General features: G+C 48.7%; 1 protein-coding gene across 6 annotated transcripts in view; it reads right to left on the bottom strand.

The window, feature by feature from the left end:
- The window catches only part of RALGPS2 (Ral GEF with PH domain and SH3 binding motif 2), a 238,615-nt gene extending 225,559 nt beyond the window's left edge, over positions 1-13,056 (bottom strand). For all 6 annotated transcript variants that reach the window (XM_090047437.1, XM_090047440.1, XM_090047439.1 and 3 more), the window contains exon 1: positions 12,859-13,056. The gene's annotated coding sequence lies outside the window, so the exon portion shown is untranslated. The remainder of the gene's footprint in view (positions 1-12,858) is intronic.
- Positions 13,057-18,196: the final 5,140 nt, after the last annotated feature.

Here is an 18,196-nt window from a genome sequence, read left to right as displayed (position 1 = left end):
CTGATCTGCTTGCAGCAGGGCTTGCAGCCTCTCAGCTGCCTGCTGGGAGCAGCCTGGGCTGGGAGCAGCAGCTGCCTGCCGGCTGGGAGCAACCTGCCATGGCTGGCAGCAGATGCTCGGCATGCATGCTGGGGGATGCTGACCCCTGCCATAGCACAATGGTATCAAACTCATGTTGTGCCCCAGGCCAGATCCAAACCACAGGAAAGGAATCTGGCCTAGGGCATAAGGAAGCTGCAGTGGCTCTGACCCAGAACATGCAGCAAAATCAAGTTTCATCTCTGACCCAGAGTATGCAGCTGTATCTTCAGTCCCCACAGTGTGCCCTGTACCAAAGCCAGAGCTGCCACCACCACATAGTGGGCAGTGTTTGCTGCTGCTGCCGCCCACCTGGAGCTTACTCACTGGGCAGCCCAGAGGTGGTGGTGGCAAGTGGGGGGGCCACAGCTGCTGCTGCCACAGTTCAACCAGAACGGGCAAGCCCAGAACCAGCACGGGCCCAGGCTGGCAGCAGGTTACAAGCTGATGCTGAATCCAGGAAAAGCGGCCCCTCCCCTACCCTGTGCCCGGCACCCCACACTGCAGCTGCTTGCAGCCCGCGTGAGGCTACCTGTGCCTGCTCAGGACAGCCCCACATGGGCTGCAAGTGGCTGCACCAGGCAGCACAGGCCACGGGGTGGGGGAGGGGCTGCTTTTACACGCACTGAGCACCAGCTTCTTCTCTACCATGGAGCTGGGGGTTGGGGCTGTATGCTGCCCCCTGGCCTGTACCACAGGGCTAGAGGGGCACTGGGAGTGAATGGGTGCATGAGGCCCACACCAGTGTCCCAGGGCCAGCATCAGCAAGGCCCAGAGCAGGGTGGCAGGAGTACAGGGGTCCCAGGCAACAGGGGCTCTATGGAGCCAGGCCAGTTCCCCACTCTCACTACTAATGCAGCCCAACCCGGCTTCACAGACCCCTGCCAGCCTGCACCCCGCTCTGGGCCCCACCGGCACTGGCCCCAAGACATTGGTCCAAAGATGGTGACCAGGGGGCAGGGCACCTGTCAAGGGGCAGGGCTACCCGTGTGACCCTCGACAGCTTGGAAAAACTGGGTAAGCAGCCCTCCACCTGAAATAAACTACCCACCCCTGGGACAGCTGCTCCTAGCAGGCAGCTGAGATGCCTCCCCGGCCCCAACTGGCACCTGCTGCCTTCCCAGAGCCCAGGGCTGGGAGGGCAGCAACCATTTGTAGCTTCCTGGCTGCAGCTGGTCCCAGCTCTGGGTAGCTGCTGATAGCCATGGAGCCTGGGCTGCTCCCATGGAAGCCCTGCTGCAAACAGCCCGGGCTCCGTGGCCATCAGCAGCTACCCAGAACCTGGGCCAGCTGCAAACATCTGCTGCCTCTGTCATGGCCCCAGCCCCAAGGAAGCAACATACTGACAGTGCTCCCCGCTGTGCTGCCCTCGCCACTTCTGCAAAGCAGCATTAGAACCCGGTGCAGCAGGACACAGCAGGGGGTGCAGAAAGCTGCCTGCTCCAAGCTCCCTGCTGCCCTGCCACACTTTCCCTGCAGGCAGGGGCAGCAGCAAGAGGCACAACCTGTGCTTCTGCCCACACTGCTCCTGTGCACAGAGGGGAAGTATGGCAGGGCAGCAAGCAGCTTTCTGCACCCACCACTGTGCACTGCTGCACCAGGTTCCAATGCTGCTGTGCAAAAGCATCAAGGGCACCACAGTGGGGAACACTGCTGGTATGTGCTGCCTCCTCAGAGCCCAGGGCCAGGTGTGGGATGCAGTTGGGGTCAGGGCTAAGGCAGAGAGGCAGCAGATGTTTGCAGCTGGCCCAGATTCTGGGTAGCTGCTGACAGCTACAGAGCCCTGGCTGGGGGGCAGGGGCTTTGGGTGGGGGGCAAGGGTCATAAACAGGTCTGGGGGGACAGGGGCACAAGTAGGGCATCATGCATGCATCCCCTGCCCTCATTTTGTTTTTCTGGCACGCTGGCACTCCAGCACCTTCCAAGGTAGGCATTGTGAGGGTTTTCGGCACTCCAGCCAAAAAACATCGTCTACCCCTTCCCTAACCTGTTCTTCTACTACTCTACACTGTTTGTCTTCTTCCATATCTTTGCTGTCAATTGCACTGGTCATCTGGTAGCTGCCCCTATTTATGAAGGATAAAAGTAAAAAAGGACATTAAATACCACACTTAATTGAATACAAGATGCAGTTTTCCTCCCCACCCCAAATGCTTAGGGGAAGCTCCTCATCTTACATTCATATACAAGGAAAGATTATTAAGGCTCATATATGAAAGAGCCCAGCAGGAAAAATTATGCTGAGGGGAAACCAGCACAGGTTCATAGCAGGTAGATCATGCCTGACTAGTCTAATCTCTTTTATGACCAGGTTACAAAACACCGACACAGGAGTAGGGGTTGATATCGTTTACTTAGGATTCAGGAAGGCCTTTGATACGGTATCCCACCCCACATTGGTGAACAAGTTAAGAGGCTGTGACTTGGATGATTACACAGTCCGGCAGGTGGCAAATTGGCTAGAGGGTCACACCCAGAGAGTGGTAGTGGATGGGTCGGTATCAACCTGGAAGGACATAGGCAGTGGGGTCCCGCAGGGCTCGGTCCTTGAACCGATGCTCTTCAATGTCTTCATCAGTGACTTGGACAAGGGAGTGAAGCGTACTCTGTCCGAGATTGCGGATGATACAAAACTGTGGGAAGAAGTGGACGCACCGGAGGGCAGGGAACAACTACAGGCAGACCTGGACAGGTTGGACAAATGGGCAGAAAACAACAGAATGCAATTTAACAAGGAGAAATGCAAAGTGCTGCACCTAGGGAGGAAAAATGTCCAGCACAACTAGTGCCTAGGAAATGACCTGCTCTGTAGCACAGAAGCAGAAAGGGATCTTGGAGTCCTAGCGGACTCCAAGATGAACATGAGTCAGTGTGACGAAGTCATCAGAAAAGCTAACTGCACTTTGTCATGCATCAGCAGATGCATGACAAACAGAACCAAGGAGGTGATACTTCCCCTCTATTGGGCTCTGGTCAGACCGCAGTTGGAATACTGCATGCAGTTTTGGGCACCACACTTCAAGAGGGATGTGGATAACTGGAGAGGGTCCAGAGAAGGGTCACTCATATGGTTAAGGGCTTGCAGGCCAAGCCCTACGAGGAGAGATTAGGGCACCTGGACCTCTTCAGCCTCCACAAGAGAAGGCTGAGAGGCGACCTTGTGGCTGCCTATAAATTTATGATGGGGGTTCAGAAGGGAATTGGTGATGCTCTACTCACCAAGGCACCCCTGGGGGTCACAAGAAATAGTGGCCATAAGCTAGCAGAGAGCAGATTTAAACTGGACATTAGGAGGAACTTCTTCACAGTTAGAGTGGCCAAGGTGTGGAATGGGCTCCCAAGGGAAGTGGTACTCTCTCCTACCCTGGGGGTCTTCAAGAGGAGGTTGGATGGGCATCTGGCTGGGGTCATCTGAACCCAGCACTCTTTCCTGTGTATGCAGGTGGTCGGACTCAATGACCTATTGAGGTTCCTTAAAATCCTAACATCTATGAAACCTCATTAAATACGTTGTCTATGATTAAACTGCTTGCAAAAGCAGTATGTGCTTAGGAATGGAAACCTACTATGAAACTGATTAAATGCAGCCAACACTAATCATGACTATAAAACACATGGCCCATATTGGGCAAATACACTGATGGGATTTTTTTGTGCATGTGTGGCCCTTAAAAGCAGGCAGTTGCTCCCCCCAGGAGGAAATAAGCACTGGGCCTGGAGGTACTGTAGTACCAGATCAGTACTCAGATAGACCAGAACAAGCTCTGACACCCTCACCTACCACCAAAAATGCTGATGGAAACCTAGCACAAGGACAGATCAGGACAGCCCATGCTGATGGGAATTTACCTTTTTTTTTTTTTTTTGCACCGGTCCTGGAAGCACTGCAATACCAGGTCAATGCATGGAGTGGATAGAGCACGCTTCAGTTCTACCACTCAATACCAAAAAGAATCTGCTCAATATAAACCTCCTGTGGAGAACATATCATTAGAGCAACACACCTGTTTAAAATATAAAGTAGGATCCACTGTGCTCAAATCCCCTCAATATCAACTCTTCTTAGAGTCATGGTGAGGCACTACAATAAAAACATTTTGACTTCCTCTTCACTACCACAGCTGAGCTGTGCCTTTCTTGCCCATTTCTAATGATTCCTGTTGCTTCACCAGCTTTAAATGTCAGGCAAACATCACCAAACAGAGCCCCAAACAGTTCACCCAGAACCCCTCAGGTGCCAGGCTGAGAGGAGCAGCAATGATAAGTGTGGCCCTGCCTTCTATGAGGGGAAGCTGGACCGGGTTGCCCTACATATACATTTTGAGGATCTCAGGACTCGTGACAAGAACACCTAGTTCCAGTCACGAGTGAAGGGAGCTAATTAGCACATGGCTCCTTCGTGGGGAGTATGTGGAACATACACATACTGAGCAGCGTTGGCTATGGGGTCACCATGGCTTTAAATACTGTTGATTCTGCAGGGGCCCGGTCCAATAAACTATATGGTAAATCATGATCCTTCTGGCTTTAGATTAATAATAATGAATAGTTTACCCACAAGCGGGATGGGAGTAAAAGGAAACAGTTGCCTGGTCTAAAAAGACTAAAAGTTGTTTGCGTGTAGCACATGATGCAAATATTGTAAGGGATTCAGGTGGCCAGCCTTCGTATGGGCATGCGAGGGCGGGTTTTGTAATGGGTTATGGCAGGGGTGGGCAAAATGCGGCCCACCAGGCCATTCTACCCGGCCCGTGAGGCCCCTAAAATAATTTAGAAAATTAATAGTTATCTGCCCCTGGCTGCCTGTCATGCAGCCCTCAATGGCGTGCCGGAACTCACTAAGTGGCCCTCCGCCTGAAATAATTGCCTGGGTTAAGGTTTTCTTTGTGGAGTGATACTTGGGGAGACAGAGACCCTTTTTTTTGTAAAAATATTAGTTTGTATTATCTATAAGAAGGTACAAAAGTGCTGCTTAAAATGTGTACTTATATAGTACCTGTGCTAAAACCTCCAACAGTTTAAAAAAAGTGAGTCAATTCTGGATGAACCAAATCTCCAAGTACCCTCTACAGCCATGTTTATTTCCAAGTCAGTGCTTTCAACTTTGCCCCTCACTTCCATGTGATCAAGGGGAGTAGGGTCTGACAGTAAGGGGTAGGGGTGAGAAAGGGATGCAGGAGGAAGAAATCGGGGGGGGGGGGGGGGGGGGGGAGACAGAGCAGAGGGAAAAGGCAGCTTTCACCCCACACCAAATTTATTTTCCCTGCTGTAGCAGAGGGAGGGGGACAAATTCAAGGCAATCCTCCAATAATTAGATCCTATACCTGGAAAATTATAACAAATTTACAAGTTTTCCATATACAAAACTTAATTATTGGGAGTCATCTTACATTTGCATAAGTACTGTATTTCAGCCTTTTCTGCATTTACCTGTAACTACATTGCCTTCTACATTCCCTAAAGGACTTAGGTTTCTCTGGTCTTCCTCTTACTTTTGACATATTTGTACAATCCTTTTTATTGTTTTTTTATGTGCCTTGTCCGCTGCATCAACAAATTATGCCTTTTTCTCCCTGCATGACCCCGTGCCACGCTCATACTTTTCCTTAGTACTATAACTAAGTTTCCATTTCTTATAGGATTCCTTTTGAGTTTCAAGTCATTAGATTGTTGTCTAGCCAGGCTAGCCTCCTGTTGCACTTTCCATTCTTCTGCTGCATTGGGATAGCTTGCTCCTAAGCTCTTAGAAGGGTCTCCTTGAATTACAGCCAGATCTCCTGGACTCTGGTTCTCCTCAGACTTCCCTTGATAATTCAGACCTGCCCCTTAAGTGCTATGGCCGTACAACTTTAATCAAACTCATGTGCCAGACACAATCTCTCTCTAGACCCTGCAGCCCAGAGACAGATTACAGAGATGTCAGTACATCACAAACCTGTGCAGAATCTAAAAGGAAAGGAGGCCTTACACCTGCCCTTACCAACATATGACACTATGATGCAATAAAAAAAGGTAGGCCACCACCTACACAACAGTATTCTTGCCTTAATAGAATATTTGACAGTTTTGGACTGCAGTCAGTCAAATGATACCAACTGACTGTCTATTATTCAACTAGTCAACTGGCCAGCTTACCAAACCCAATTTCATCCTAATATACTCATTGTCTGCATTTGATTTACCCTCACATTTTTCACTTTTGATTTAAACAGCTAACAACTGCAAGAGGGAAAAAATAGGAAGAAATAAAAACATAATATATTGAATCATGTGCTTTTTTAACAGTACAGTTCTGAGTTCAGAAGTTACCTTATTCATTACAGCCTCAGAAAACCTATATGTAGCACTTATTAATTGCCAACCACACTTAGCACACAGAAGTTAGCACACAGAAGTGGAGAGTCACCAGTTTCTCTTTCCAATTTATACCAGGAGATTTATTTATATCATGACTTTTTTTTAACCACATTACTGACTAAATCATCATACCTGTGACATTTTCTGTAACTTATATTATTAATTACATTGGACAAACATAATAAAAGTAACAACTGAACAAGGGCTAACATGGCAGTTATTTGCCTTAGTAAATAAGTGAGTTCCCAAAGCCACATACCCAATTTGAGTAATTATGCTGAACTCTCCTACACTGAATACAACGCTGATCTTAGAAACAATATACAAATTTGACCCACCAAGTTTCCATAATTTTCTTCAGAGTGTGAAAGGCACTGAATGGATTGAATTAGTCAAATACAAGCCAGGAGCCATAGATTCACCTTCATTCAGGGATCAGAATGAGCACATGGACATGGGGGAAAAAATAAGGAAAACCATTCAAGACATACTGCTTTACACTAAAGTCTAATGTTTGCAAGGTTAATTCACCTGGAAAGTTTTTGCTCAAAGGACTGAAGGAGGACCAATATAAAGTATCAAATTCAACAACAAATGTATTATCCAACTAATATTTATTCCACGTTTCCGCTTATGACAAAACAAAAAATATTTTTAAATTGCTGTTGGAATATTTGTTTTCTTTGCTTGAAACCTGTTTGTTTGTGAGCTTGGTAGAAACTATTTTTCAAATTATTTCCCAAGTTCTAATTTTATATTTTTTCCAGTGTGCAAGGACATAAAACTTTATAATAATTTTCAGGATTACCATTTTAAATCTCATCCCTAATAAAGCATATTTAAATCTGCTTCTGATTTTCTGAGGAATAAACTCCATATTACTTGCCAGGGTGAAGTAAAGATTCTGAAAACATGAAGATGTCCCTAGGTTTGCTTTGTTTTTCTTCAAGTTACAAGGAAGGACCATAAAAACAAAAACATACAAACCACTTCATAATGCCACTTCAATTGTTCCTCCATAATGCGACTTTCCATCATTTCCAAAACACTATATTTGATTGATTCTGCTGAAGCAATTATTGTTGCTCCCAGACTTCTAAAACTTACTAGTCTTTCCAAATATGTTGGAAAGGCATTTTTAAATATATTCTCAAAATTACTTGGTCTTTTATCCTTGTACATACAGGACTTTTCAAAAGATCCTCTCAAAACAAATACACATCCTGTTTTTGCAATGAAATATACCATGTGTATGATTCATTCAGCGTAAAGGCAAGTAATTGGATTGTTCCCCACCCGTAAAGCAAAGTTCTCAATTCAGTTTTGTTTACTGAATTAAAAACAGGAATCTAAGTTACTCAAAGTTCTGAGAATGCACAAAATCAAAGACCAAATCATGGTTCCATTGAAATCAATAGGACACAGACTTGGTTCCAAATATTTTTTAAGAATTAATTTTGGAAAAACAATGGTTGTAGGAAGAGCTTAATCATTATCAACTCAAACATTTGACAATGTCCGAAAGCATGTCAAGTGAAACATTAACACAGGAAAAAAGTAGAAGTCCTAAAGGCATGTTTAAAAAACAAACTTAACTAATTTTTTAAAGAAAAATGAGATTAAAGGTCACTGCTGTTAGAGTACCCTCTGTGCATGTCCCATTGTGCATTCATGCCCACTACTAGCACCAAGTTCACAAAATCTTTATCAGGGGAGGGTTTTGTAAGGACTACAGTCACCGAAACAGTCATTCTGAAAGTATTGTAATGTTTTGTCATGTTTTAGCTTCTTGCATATTGAGAAAAAATATCAAACTAGAACTTGGGGGAAATCACTTGGTAAATACTTTCTATCATTAGCTTACAAACTAAATCACAAAGCTAAGAAAACAAAAGTATTCCAATATTGATTTTTAAAATAAACTAAACATGAATTTGTTTTTTAGCAAGTGGAGGTAGACAGGAACACAGAAACCGATGGGAACCAAGAACGTACAGGCAGTCCCCGCTTACCGCGGTTCCAATTAGCGCAATAGCACTCATTTAAAATTCATACCTTGTTTTACTCGGTGCTGAGCCAGTTTCATTATAGCGCTCAGCCAAACAGCAACAGTAGCAAGAAGCGGTGAATGGCAGCGAGTGGGTGGGCAGGCATGAACTCAGGGCCCGCACTGGTGCCGCAGGGCCAGGGCAGCAGGAGCACAGGCCTCGGCTAGCACATGGTGCTAGCGTAGCTGGTAGGTGGCAGGGTGGGGAGAAGCGGCAGCAGGGAGAAGCATGAGTGTGGGGCCCCATAGAGCTGAAGCCAGCAGGAGCACGGGGCCTGGGCTGGCACGTGGGGCCGGAGTGGCCAGCAGGCAGGCAGGCAGAGGGGTGGAGAGAGGCAGCAGCGATGGTGAGAAGCTCCAGCAAGAACCAGAAGTAGCCAATTACTTTTATTTACATTAAACCCTATGGGGAAATGCGTTTTGCTTAGCACGGTTTCCCTTAACGCTCGGTTTTCCAGAACCAATTAAGAGCATTAAGCAGGGGTTGCCTGTACTGAGGCAACTCCCAAAAATATGTTCCCAGAAGATAACTTAATGTCTAGCTGACAGCCGGTATCAAGTGGAGTGTCACAGAGGACAGTCCTGGGGGTGGTTTTGTGCTACATCTTCATCAGTGACCTGGAAGATGGCATGGAGTGTACCCCCTCAGCAAGTTTGCAGATGACACCAAGCTGGGAGGAATAGTAGAAACGCTGGAGGGTAGGGCCAGGATTCAGAGTGACTTAGACAAATTGGAGGATTGGGCCAAAAGGAATCTCATGAGATTTAACAAGGACAAGTGCAAAGTCCTGCACTTAGGAGGGAAGAATCCCAAGTACCAGTACAGGCTAGGGGTTGACTGGCAGGGCACCAGCTCTGCAGAAAAGGACTTGAGGGTTACAGTGGACAGTAAGCTGAATGAGCCAGGAGTGTGCCCTTGTTGCCAAGAAGGGTAATGGCATACTAGGTTGCATTGGTAGGTGTGCTGCCAGGAGGTCAAGGGAAGTAATTATTCCCCTCTATTCAGCATTAGTGAGGCCACATCTGGAGTACTGTGTTCAGTTTTGGGGGGCCCCACTACAGAAAGGATGTGGACAAGTTGGAGAGGGTCCAGCGGAGGGCAACAAAAACGGCAAGGGGGCATGACTTCTAAGGACAGGCTGAGGGAACTGGGCTTATTTAGTCTACATAAGACAAGACAGAGGGGATTTAATAGCAGCCTTCGACTACCTGAAGGGGGGTTCAAAAGATGGAGCTAGACTGTTCTCAGTGGTGGCAGATGACAGGACAAGGTGCAACAGTCTCAAGTTGCAGCAACGGAAGTTTAGGTTGGATATTAGGAAGAATTTTCTCATGAGAAGGGTAGTAAAACACTGGAACAGGTTACCTAGAGAGGTGCTAGAAGCTCCATCCTTGGAAGTTTAAGGCCCAACTAGACAAAGCTTTGGCTGGGATGATCTAGTTAGGGATGGTCCTGCTTTGAGCAGGAGGTTGGACTAGATCAGTGGTTCTCAGATTTTTTTCACACTGGGATCTATTAGCATAACTATCAGCTTGCTGTGAGCCACAGCCTCCCAGTCTCTCACCCACAGTCTCTTTCCCCCCCTCTTCCCTTCCAGCTGCTGCATCCAGACCCCTACCTCCCTTCTCCTGCTGCTTTATGCTGCCCTGCTCCATGCAGCCTTGCAGCATTTCCCTCAGACCTCCAGATAACTCTTTAAAATCTTCTTGTGACCCACGTTTGGGTCATGATACATGGGTTGAGAAACACTGGACTAGATGACCTTCTGAGGTTCCTTCCAAACCTAATTTTCTATGATTCTAGCCTCCGTTTCTTCTTTGAGGCTCAAAACACTGTCTGTCAACATCTGAGGTTGCAACACTAAGAGTCAGCATTAAAGGTATAAACCAAACTCCAAGTGGCTGGTCTACATCTCTCACCTATAGGTATCTCTCTCACACATGCTGTGGCACTTTAGTATTCCAGTGTAGAATAAGCTTTAAATCAGTCCCCGTAAGGAGGGCACTTAGGCAAACACTAATGTCACTACAGCAGTGACTTTCCAACTGCTTAAAGTCACAGAACCCTTTCATATCACTTCTGCCATGGAACCCCCTACCCCCATGCTAAATACTGACATGGACTAGGCGCCAAGCCACCCAGCCCCACAATGGCAGCACACTGCCTCCCAGACTGCTTCACCATTACCCCCAGTCTCATCATGGACCTCCTGATGGCCTTCTGCAGAACCCCAGGGTTCCACACAACAGTATGAAAACCACTTCACTGGACGGTGCTTCTGCAAACCTAAGAGACAGTCCTGGCAGAAGACTAGAATAAGCTGGCTTTACTTTGCATAACAGTTGCACAGACATCAAAATAGTCTTATATCAGTGTAAGTCATTCCACTCTGGAGTAAAGTTACTTTGCAGAAAGTGAGGACCAACTATATATCAGTGTAAACTAAACCAGTGTGCCACTGCCTGTTACCTTACCCATCATGGGATTGACTAAACACTTGCTCAGTGAAAACTAGCCCTCACTGCCTAAGGGCCAAGCACTTTAAGGGGCAGCACACAATGAAAGCAGCCAGCTGGTCAGATGCCCACTTCTCACCACTAAGTAAAATCTCCAGGTTAAATTATCCCCTAGTAATCACATTGTGTGTCTGCATCCATAAAGTACCAGCCCACATATGTGGATGCAAAATTATTTTACCTTCCAAGGCCTCTTTGCATAGCCAAGTGATTTCCCTCTCAGAACCAAAATGCCATATTTAAATAAAATATCACATAAATGCAGCATTTATCAGAGAAACTGCCAGTCTTCAAAGCCAGGGGAGTACCCCTGGAAAGACCAAGCAATATCAACTTCTGCAATATGCACTGACGCTACAACTTCTCCATTACACACTGACACTTCAGTCTGAACCATGTGAGCAGCTTCTTGTATCACTGTGGAGCACATTAACTTACAGAATCAAGGCCCCAGTCAGCTTCTCTTTGAGTGATGATTACAAACATCCTACTATTATTAAATACCTACAGTAATCTGAAGCTTATAAGCAGCATATATGCATTATCAGTCCAAAGAATACTGGATGGAGACTTATTTAATTTTATCATTTTCTTACTGTTGTATGAATATATAATATTCTGTGGTAAGAAAAAAAAACAAGATCAGGTTACTTTACATAAAAGGATTGAAAACATGTCCACTTTACAGGAAAAAAATAAATAAATCACTGGACGGGCCCATGAAAAGAAGGAAAATAGAATAGGTGTTTTTTTTTTTGTTTGTTTGTTTTTTTTACAGAGTTCTAGGCCATGTAATACTTCTCTGGGAAAATGGAGGTAAGGTGCTTCCTATCAGCACAAACATTACTCTTATACCTAGGATAAAATAAAAGATATCAGATATACCCAAAGAACCTCGCCTGCCCATGTCCTTAGACCAACACAGCTACAACCTACACACACACAAAGATCCACTGGTCTACCTGTGGGGGAAGTAAGTAAGTGGTCTCCAACAGCACATTTTGCAGTATGTGGTTTCCTACTGCTGTTGCTAGTCTCAGAATAAGACAGTTAACTAATCCTGTGTCCAGCCTACACAGCCCCCATGTCTACCCGCTAGGCCCGGTTTGTCTTCTAGTGGTTCCCAGCTGCAAGGGCAATAGTATCACCAGCTGTGAACTCTGGGACGGGTGAGCTAAAGTTTCCTCCCTACTTCACAACTAGCTCGTGCCCAGTGTGTGTGGTGAAGGTGGTGCTGGCAGCCCAGCCCACCCCTCCCTAGGGCAAAGTCTGCACTCCTGAACCCTCCTAGGGCCGAGCTAGCTTCCACCTCCTCGCACACCGCTCCAAACCCTCCCAGCGGGCCCCATCGAAACCAAGAGCTGTGCTACAGCCCAGCTGATCGCTTGGATGTCCTCCCCCGCCCGGCCCGGCAGCTGAAGGCTCCCGCTGGCAGCTTCCTCGGGGCTGGCTCTGCTCTACACCAGCTTCATCAGAGCCCCCGGGGCGCTCGGGCCCGTCCCACACGCGCACGCCGCGGCCCCCCGACCGACCAGCCGGGCGCGAGCAGCAGGTCCCGCTCAGGCCCCGACCCCGACCCGTTCCCACAGCCTCCGGCAGGGGCGAGGCGCCCAACTTCAGCCCCGCGCGCCGCTCCATGTTGGCCCCGCGCCCGGCCCGGCCCGCGCCCCCCGACCCACAGGCTGCGGGGACCCTGCTCCGTCGGCAGCGCCGCGGGCTCGGGACCTCCCCGGATCTGGGAGGCACCGCGCGCCTCCAATCCGCAGCCGGGCCCGGAGTGGGGCGCCGGACAATGCCAGCAGCGGTGCACCGGGGAGCGGGCAGCGGCCCACGCGCGCTCCCCGCCCGGCCACGCTCACCTGCGGCGCGGGCAGGGCAAGGCAAGGCAGGACCAGCTGCGGCCGCTCAGCCGGCGCGGGGTCTCCGCATCCCGCCGCGGCGCAGCTTAGAGCGGACGGGGAGGTGGGGGGAAGAAGAGAGAAGAGAAGAGCCGCGCACACACATACACACGCGCGCACGCACGGGAAGGAGGGTGCAGGAGCAGGGCAGTGGCGGCGCCTGCGCACAAATGCCCCTGGCCAGGAGCGGCGCGCGCAGGCGCGGAGTGCAGGGGGCGGGGCGGCGCGCGGGGGCGCACAGCGGTTGGGTACGCGACGTTAGACCCAACGGTCGGCGGGAGGCTGTTGGTGCTGCCCTGCGGGGATGGCTGGCTGGGGGGCCTGACTAGCCTCACTGTGGCGGCCCCAGGAAGAAAAGACACGGCCGTGCTGCTGCCACTCACAGCCTTTGCCGGCTCTTGCAACCGGTCTCCACAAACACCGGTCTCCCCGCGCCTTCCGTCTCCAGCTTCCCCCAGGCTCTAAGCTAAGGGAATAAGCCAGGTAGCCGCCTCCTGCCTCATCATAGGATGGGGCAGCGATCCTCCCCCGGTGCCGTGCCACGCGGTGTTCGCGCTGCTCGGTGCGCAGTCCTAAGTCGCGAGATAAACCGGGAGACTGCAAACGGAAATGTGCTCTGGTAACAGTGCTCGCACCTGGCGTGGCCTGGGTTCTCCCACCAGAAGCCCGGCTCCTGTTTTTCTATAGTCAAAACACAAGTGTGGCAGCTTCTGCAGATTGCCCTGAGTCCGGTGTGGGGCTCCTTGAGTATAAAAAGGCTGAGAGGCACTGGTCTGGTGCTTCTTGTTATCCCCCCCCCCCCATAATGGATGGCAAAACTGCTGTCATTAATGAGAGGTACAGGCTTTGTGAGGAGACGAGGGTGAGAGGTTGAGCACCACCAAACATCATCTAACTGGGGCCTTTCCTAAACCCTCAAGCCATCAAATGCCTTGCCCAAAACCTGAGGGAAGCTGGTAGCTGTAAACACATTACTAACTAGATTCACTCAAAACTCATTAGATTGACTTAAATATAATGAGGGCAGGAAAGTGATAAATGTTGGACTCTGTGGCTTTTTACACCCTAGACCTGCTTTCACTGCAACTTTGAGGGGTAAAAAAAATTGTTTAAAAAAGATGACTTGGAAATTCTGATCTATTTCCAGAAGCCAGGGCTTTAAGAAGAACACATCTTGTAAGTCTTGCCATGAAGTGCTGCTGTCATGGAGACAAGACTTGGCAATACCCACTTTTCCATTCACACCTCCTGGGGATGCTGCATAAACAGCCAGTTCCAACCCAAGTGATTTACTGTAATAATACTTAGCATTTCTAGGAATTCAGAGTGCTCTGCAAGTATTAACTAATCTCACCAACTTGTTAATTAACCAATTATTTATATCCTACACTAGGATGAAGTTAGTTATTGCTTCTTTCACAGTTTATTTTAGGAATATGATCATAAATTTGCTCGTACATTAGCCAATCCATTGCTGCCATCACAAACTTGGCCCAGTGGCTGTGCATACTACCTCATGTCTGATACAAAGAATGCAGACTCTAGGGACAACAGGTCCAAGAATACAAAGCTCTACCTGAGTTGTCCAGGTTAAATCATGATGCAACGTGGCCTACTGAAATGTGGTTTCTATGAGCATACACATACAACTTTTTTAAGTCTGTATAATTAAACAGCAAGCCAACCAGGAAGGGGTTTTAGGAAAGGTTCTAGATAGGTGCTCCTCAGTAAAACAGGACAAGACAGAATAGTTTTAGAGATTATATCCTAATGGAATAGCTGTAGAAATAATTGTATTTCCTTTATTCTAATAACATTTTGTGTTTTGCATTTGAAGAAAACAATCTTTTTCTCCTTGTCTTTACAATTGTAAAAGTGTCAGAAGTTGATTTATTTTGAACAGGATGGAATATATCAAAGGAAATATTATGATATTATCAGAGCTGGCCATAGGGGTGGACAATGTGGGTGACTACCTGGGGCACTGTGGTCAGAGGGGTCACACATGCACAGGCTCCATGAGAAACAGGTAGCAGTGCCAGCATGGGGCATTGTTTGGGGCCCCACACAAAGCCAGGGTGGGGGCCCCAGCAGGGCAAGCTGCCTGGGACTCTGCACATGCACAGCAGCAGCAGCATCTGTTCCCACCCCAGTGGGGCAGGACAGGACAGGGCGACACGCACAGGGAGCCCCAGGCTGGGGCAGCAGCCTGCGGAGGGAAGCAGGGCAGCGCTCGGGTCAAGTCTTGCCTGCATGTGGCCAGTTGCTTGTCAGGCCCTGGAGGAGCCCCGTGGTGGCCACAGGGCACTGGAGCCCCTGTGCCACCACTTGCTGGCCACTCATTGCCAGCTCTTACTCTCTCCGCTTCAGCTCTAAGGGGCTGCAGACAGCAACACCTTCCACAGGCGAATGCCCTGCCCTGCTCTCCCACGTGGCAGAGGAAGCCCCTCTGCAGCATGGCAGCAGCACTGGTGACTTAAGAAGGGTGCCGGGTGGGTGCCAAAATACAAGTTTGTCCAGGGCATCCTTTTCTCTAAAGCTGGCTCTGGGTGCTATTATATAAATCAGTGGTCCAAGTCTCATCAGTAATATAATCACTCCATCTGAAAAAGAATTAAAAAAAAAAAATCAGAGGTGGGTCACAGGTATTCAGAAAGATTAATTAAGGGTATGCACAAACTCTTATATGAAGAGAGGTCAACAAGGGTTTTTGACCTTAGAGAAGAAAAGCAAGAGGGAGCATGAAAAATTAGACAAAATAATTAAAATTCTAAAGAAATATCTGGTATCCCTTCGTCCAGATATGAGGAGGGGATATTTGCAATTAAACTGAAAATTGATAAATGTAAATGTAATGAAATAAAATACTTTTTTCATATGAACTCAGGAGATGAGCAGCTCTGAAATGTTGAAATGTGTAACCCATTTGGATCTATAAACTTAAATATTATTTCTTGTTGAAGAATTTTTATAGATGGGGGAAAAAGAGAATGAGAAGTTGATGTGAGAATATGTGTATTCTTATTTTTAACCCCCGGGCGTATCCACATGTGCAGGTGTGTGCACTTGCAGCAGCTCAAATAGAAGCGGTGCAAATTTGAGCCAGGGCTTTTTGCCTCTGTGCACATGCCTGGACATGCACTTTGGTGTGGGGCAAATTGTGCCACTTGGGGCAAAATAACCCCACCTGGCTCCTCCCGGGTCTGCAGCCAGGGGGAGCTAGAGCCCAGGGCTAGTACCTGTGCTGTCTCCTGCAGTATAAAAAGCTGCCCTGTCCTGGCCTCAGCAGTACAAAAGGCTGCTGTGTCAAGTAGCTCAGGGCTACTCACTTTCAGGAGCTTCTGGGGCCCAGCCAACTGGTACCTGGGGACACTACCCCTTGTGCCAACTGGACTGCTGAAGCAGCCCTGAGAGTTCCCTGCAACCTCTATCCACTGCAGCAGTCTGGCAGGGGGGCTGCTCCCTGGCTGTGACCTGCTGCGCACCTGCCAGACCCGGATGGAGACTGCACAGCCAGTAGAGGCATCTGCCCCTCTGGGCCAGCTGCCAGTAGCCTGTGGCTGTAGAGTTGGCCTTTGTGTGGCACTACTACCATGTGTGTCCCCTGCCCAGCCATCTAGGCAGCTATTGCCCAGAAGATGTTCCAGGTGTGGTGGCCTGCGTTGAACTGTCAAAGCATGTCCTCCTAGCCCCAGTTGGCCAGGAAGTTAGCCACAGCCAGCTGGGTCCAAGGCGGCGGCTCTGAGCTGGCAGGGTCTTGCCACTGGCCTCCCTAGCAGGAATTCTGGTGTTCGCTGTTTGAAAAGTGAAAAATCCCTGATAAAAAAATTCAAAAGTCACTCTCTAAAATACCCCGAAATCCATGTTCCTCCATTAATTAAAACAAAAGACCACTATATATAGAGAGAGTGAGACAGAGAAAGCGATCAGTTGAACAATATTTTATTGATAGATCTACAGTGTTAAAGCAATCTGGAAGACTACCAGTATCTCTATCATCATAATAAAGTGAATTCTAAATACCTATATGTTTTGTTGCCCCCCACAGGGGCCACAGCCCACCCACAGAGGCCAAATAGCCCTAACAGGGGCTATCACCCCCCCTGCAGGGCCTACATGCCCCACCCCTGCTTACTTCCCCAGCCCCCTGGATTGCTCCCACACCTGGTCCCACCCCCTGCCTGCTCCCCCAGGGCCCCCAAAGGCTGCTGTCCCCCACCCCAGCCGTGTCTCAAAGTGCTTTGAAATGCTGCCAGAAGGCACGTGCGCACTTGTCTGGACTTGCCCATGAAGAACATCTGAAGAAGGTTATAAACCAAAAGTTTTCAAACTAAGGACTGTGATCCCAAATGGGATCATAGCAGTTAAAAGTGGAGTCCCAAGTCACATTGAAGTTCAATTATAACATCAGGGCTCACACCTTTAGGAAGGCCTTCGACACTGTCTCTCACCCCATTCTCATTAAAAAATTAGGTGACTGTGGTGTCGATGCCTACAGTCAGATAGGTCACAAATTGGCTGGAGGGCTGCACCCAGAGAGTGGTGGTAGACAGGTCATTTTTGACCCAGAGGCATGTGGGCAGTGGGGTTCCCCAGGGCTCAGTCCCGCACTGTTCAACATCTTCATCAGCGACTTGGACAAGGGAGTGAAAAGCGCAGATGACACTAAGTTGTGGGGAGAAGTGGGTATGTTAGAAGAGAGGGACAGGCTACAACTAGATCTTGACAGGTTACAGGGGTGGGCAGATGAGAATAGCATGGCTAACTCCACTTTGTCATTCATCCACAGATGCATCACAAGCAGGTCCAAGGAGGTGATCCTCCCCTTCTATGCAACATTGGTCAGGCAGCAGTTGGAGTACCGCGTCCAGTTCTGGGTGCTGCACTTCAGGAGGGATGTGGACAGCACTGAGAGGGTCCAGAGGAGGGCTACTCACATGATCAGGGGGCAGCAGGGCAGGCCCTATGAGGAGAGATTACGGGATCTGAACCTGTTCAGTCTCCACAAGAGAAGGCTGAGAGGGGATCTGGTGGCCGTCTATAAACTTGCCAAGGGGGACCAGCAGGCAATGGGAGAGTCCCTGTTCCCCTGAGCACTACTGGGAGTAACAAGGAATAACAGCCATAAGTTGGCTGACAGTAGATTCAGGCTGGACATCAGGAAGCACTACTTCACAGTCAGGGCAGCTAGGATCTGGAACCAACTTCCAAGGGAAGTGGTACTCGCTCCTACCCTGGGGGGTCTTCAAAAGGAGGCTAGACAATCACCTAGCTGGGGTCGTTTGACCCCAGCATTCTT

The sequence above is a fragment of the Crocodylus siamensis genome, chromosome 5 (genome assembly GCF_052110815.1).
Source record: "Crocodylus siamensis isolate JL-2025a chromosome 5, ASM5211081v1, whole genome shotgun sequence".
Classification (NCBI taxonomy): domain Eukaryota; kingdom Metazoa; phylum Chordata; order Crocodylia; family Crocodylidae; genus Crocodylus; species Crocodylus siamensis.
The sequence above is the reverse complement of the archived record's forward strand: the minus strand, read 5'-3'. Positions and strand labels throughout refer to the sequence as shown.